Source organism: Dendronephthya gigantea, unplaced genomic scaffold (genome assembly GCF_004324835.1).
Source record: "Dendronephthya gigantea isolate DGI-Jeju-01 unplaced genomic scaffold, DenGig_1.0 000123F, whole genome shotgun sequence".
NCBI lineage: Eukaryota > Metazoa > Cnidaria > Anthozoa > Malacalcyonacea > Nephtheidae > Dendronephthya > Dendronephthya gigantea.
Window position 1 is genome coordinate 223,150 of NW_021163133.1, and position 5,334 is coordinate 228,483.

The following is a 5,334-nucleotide window of genomic DNA, read 5'->3' on the forward strand; positions in this document are numbered from 1 at the left end:
TTATAACCAGAGCATTCATAATTAATCACTCGTTCACATCTATTAAAAGAAGAAAATTGCACATGAAATCGCAGCGAAAATCGTAAACGAGGGTAAACGGCCCTATTGCAATTTCCGCGGTGTCTCCAACCGCCGCACTCAACCCATCTCAAGGGGTCAAACGCTACTTGTAATAAAATGCACTTACTGCTAAAGTGCATCATTATGTTGGTAGCCCAAAAAATTTCCGTTATCACCCAATGATTAGGCCTCGAGTTATGGAAGGTATATTTTACTAAACCGAGCTCTAACGCGAGTTATCCTGTACAATTTGTTTGCATTCAAACACGATGACAGAGTAGAGTATAGCGTATTACAGTCTCGATGTTCATTGCGAACTTATCATTTCAAACAACTGTATTTAATTTCTTAATGGATGCAAAATGCTGATAGGAAAACAAACACACTTTTGCAAATATCTTCCTCGCGTGCATTGTGGTACGGCAATTAAACTGAGAAATTCGCGCTCTTTTTGAGGTTTTGAAGAAATTACAGAAAACAATTAGTAGAAAGCAACGTAACAAAATCCTTGAAATAAAATGATTAACTGGGTGCTACCAGATAATTATGCATTGCCATTTTTGTAAACATATAGCAGGTATAAAAATATACCAGGTTGTTCGTGTGATCGTCTCATGGCATGCATGCGCTAGTTCGAACCGACAAACCTCAAACCTTGCAGCTCTAAAAGTTTGGACGTTCAGAGATGCAATATTTCTTAAGTAAAACAATTGCCACCGGCTGACTATGACTGTAAAAACTTCGCTCCCCCACTCGACAGGTGATTGATAGCTGCCCGACATGTGAACAATATAACAACAGGGAGTGGAAAAAATGAATCACCTGATATTACCCAATGCATAATTAAAAAAACGTATGTTCCGGGTAGCCGATGATTCCAGTGTGTTTTTGTTTTCGGATTGATGTCACGTGGCTTTTTCCACTATAAAAAGAAAGAACCATCACGCCAGTGAAAGAAACAATACTCAAGGTTGAAACTACAGAGTAGAAGAACAAACACACGCAAGTAACATTCGGTAAGCGAAATTTATTTTCTTAGTTTTCACGGCCCAATAACTGCTTTATTTGTATAATTATTGTTTACATACATTTCCTGTTTTAGCAATTATTCAAACAATCAAGCAAGCATCATGAATGTTCAATTTCTGATCACATTGGTTATTGCACTGGGGCTTGTAACCAGTCTGGAAGCGGTTTGCTGCAAAAGAAAAGGCAATTTCTTATGCTGTGGAAATGGGAAATGCAATATATTCTGCTGTAATTGTGATGGCGGTTGCAATGAGCAATGCGAATCTACTCATTGTAGCACAAGCGACTGGGTAAAGTGTGCTGGTGCCATTGCCGGATGTGCTGGTGTCTGTTCTCTTTCTGAAATCGACTTGCCAGCGTGTATTGCGTGTCTCGGCCCAGCGTATTCGACATGTAAGAAATGCTACACATCAAATGTAAGCAAAGGCAGAGCTATCAACGATACTATGTACATGATGGAGGCTTATCACAAGGAATTATACCACTATAATGCGGATACTCCGTTGGCAGCCAATCCTGATCTGCTCGGAAAGATTAATAGAGATGAACTTTAAGCATCTATAAATTTAGTACATTTTTAACATACTGATATTATGACTGCTTTGCTCTTTATTCTTTTTATATTTTTGATACAATGTAACTATTATGATTTGAGGCATTATTGTACCAAGTTGAAATAAATGTTGGTGAAAATCTTAGAACAAGATTTCACGAAACCACATTTTGTACTGGATGGAATTTTTTTACAAAATAAACGTTTTGTTGTATGTATGCTATGGTAAATATGGGTGAATGTCACAAATTAAAGTATCGCAAAAGTTTTCTAGCATACTGCTTGTTGAAAGCTTCGCTTCAATAGAAATAGAATAGAAAAATGAATATGAATGAATATATGAATATGTCGTCCAACCCTATACTAATCCATGCCGCCGACATCTTATCGATGTTTAGACGTTTTTTGTGGATTATGGAGTTTATTTCGAAAAATGGAATATATGAAATTTTGCGCATTCGTCCATCTTCTTCAGAAGTAGTTGAAAATGCCTATCAAAAAATTGCCAAGACATTGACGAACATTGACGTTGAATTGACATTGAACACATTGAGGAACAAAAATATCTTTTTCATCTCCCACCACAATAAACTCATCACAAGGTGGTTAACGATATACTTGTAATACCACTCATTGTAAACCTGCTTTAAGCATAATATGCATGTTGAACACAAAATATAACTCTTTACAACCTGATATACAGGTAATTAGTCCACGAATTTATCTTATCTAAGCAAAGCTCTTATCTCATTTGCTAATTCATTTCCAAACTGGAAGATCTAATTAAATAAGTGTTAAACAGCCAAGGGTGCGGTGTGGAAAAAACAATTGATTTTATCGCAACATGGAAATTTCTAGTCGTATAAAGACAGAATTCATAACTGGCAGTATTCCAAAAAATTAACAAGTGCTACGTTAGGGGCATATAATTGGCTTACCATTTGCTACTTGGCCATTGTTTCACTATAGCTAATCAAGTCAAACTGAGACCATAACATATTGGATTAAAAAAGACGTTTCATGATACGATATTTTTAACTGATGCAACCACCGTCTGACAACGTCTCAAAAAAACTTTCTCCCCCACTAAATAGATGATGGATGGCCGCACTGCGTGTAAACAATATATCAATGGGGACCAAAAAACATGCATCACTAAATATACGAAAAAAGTTTGTTTGTTTTTATCATTATTTACCATTCAAATAATAATGAAAACAAGCAATTTTTTTTCTACGTTTTTAGATCGAAACGACAGTTGTATTGTCTAAGTTATGTTATGTACACAGAATGATGTTTATTGAGATGAAGCTATATCATGCCCGGATTAGATTACATAGTAATATTTATTTAGCCCTCTTTGGAGGATTAAGACTTATTTGGTTTCGAAAAAATGTAATATGAGTCTTTTGATGATTTTATAGGATTTTCGAATGGCCATATCATTAAGTATTGCAAAAAACCCACAAATTTTAGCAAGTCGCCGATATTGTGGTTTAAGATTGAAGTTGAAAAATTGGTCAAATTTTAAAATTTCTAATAACAGTGACCATGCAGCATGTGTTGTGCATTTGCAAGCAAAAAGCATGTTGTTTTGATATTAAAGACATCCAGTAACAAACAGCTGTTTCGCTACACAAATAACCACCTTCTGGCTATGACTGTAAATATCTCGCTACGCCGCCAAGTTGTAGTTGATGGATGGCTTCCCTACATGTAATACTCTATATCAACAGGGAACGGAAATGATTAATTACCTCGTCTCAATCCACGCATCACGGGCAAAAAACCTTTAGAATGTGAGTATAAAAATAAACAACCATTACGGGAAAGACAAAGAAGGAAGAGGACTCGAGAGGAAAACTACAAAAAAGATAACAAAGACATTAACATTCAGTAAGCGAATTTTATTGTTTTCACAGTCCCATAACTGCTTTATTTATAGTTCATTATTGTATATACAAACATATCTTTGTTAATTTACTTTAACTTGGCTTTTTGTCCGTATTGCTAAGGTATAATACAACACATTCTATTCCCTTTTAATTCCCTGCACTGTAATGTGAATTCAATTCTTCTTTTTTAGCCAAGTTATATCAATCAAGCAAGCATTATGAATGTTCAATTTCTGGCTACATTGGTTATTGCACTGGGGCTTGTAACCAGTCTCGAAGCGGTTTGCTGCAAAAGAAAAGGCAATTTCTTGTGCTGTGGCAATGGGAAATGCAATATATTCTGCTGCAATTGTGATGGCGGTTGCAATGAGCAATGCGAATCTACTCATTGTAGCACAAGCGAATGGGTGAAGTGTGCTGGTGCCATTGCCGGATGTGTTGGTGTCTGTTCTGCTGCTGAAATCGACTTGCCAGCGTGTGTTGCCTGTCTCGGCCCAGCGTATTCGACATGTAAGAAATGCTACACATCAAATGTAAGCAAAGGCAGAGCGATCAACGATACCTTGTACATGATGGAGGCTTATCACAAAGAATTGTATCACTACAATGCGGATACTCCGTTGGCACATAATTCCGAACTGCTCGGAAAGATTAATAGGGGTGAACTTTAAGCATCTGACACATCTTTAATCTTCTTGCCCTTTATGTTTATTAAAACAATGTAACTGTGATATTTTGTGGCATTATTGTCCCAAATTTAAATAAATGTTTGTGAAAAGTAATTTGGTTTTGCTTCAATGTGATAAATAGAAAAGCTTATTTTAAATATTATTAATCGAGTATTTTCCAACACCCCCATGTCTAGCAAAAGAGAGCAATACAAGTTGGGAGGGAATGGGAGCAATTTTCTATTCAAGATTTTAATTTATGATCATTAACTTCTTAAATGGAATGAAAAAAATGAAGCGGAGAAGTTGTGCAAAACCTCTGCCAATATTACTCCGCAGATCCCAGACAAATTCCCCTAAACACGGTTTTTTCAGGTTTGCATGATAAAAAATTTAAAATTGAAACATAAAATAGTGCTAAGTTTTTCATTCTCCAAGTAAAGCGACGGCTTTTCCCTGAGAACTACCGTCATTGGTTCCATTGTTCCCTTTTTCTATATCATTGTGTTTTATTGCTTTAGATAATTCGCAAAACAATAGCAAAGTATTTTTCACAAATGGCATTTTCTCAACACTATAACATTCATGATTTCGTCTAAATTTCTCAGCGAGTATCTGTCCATAGTTAATAGGAGATTCATGTCGCGTAGGCCTAAAATATGTTCCATGAAAATCTTTTTCCTTTCCATCAGAAAACCTCAGTTTATGAAGTCGTTTTAACGTAATTTTTTAACATGGGAAACAAATAATGTTCTGTGGCTATATATTTGAGTATTTTTATCTTTATGACAGAGGCTGATGAATAGGGTATACTTTGCCATTTGGTATCATCTGCTATAAGTATCTTTGCGTCTATTTATTTCAACGCAACACCTATATTTATGTCTCATATCTTTGTAACTATGGCAACAACGATTGAAAGTGTTGCGAGATTTGTGTTAGAGAAACAAAATCTTTCCTTTTTTGCTTAAATGGTGTGAGAAATACGATATATTTGAAAAAAAATTTCGCTGCATGACTACTTCAACCCGGTGAACAGGTAATTAATTGTAAGTCTAGAATAGTCGAAAGAATGTTTTTTCTAAAAATAAGAAGAGTGTGCATAGTTAAACAAACAAAAATGTTTGCA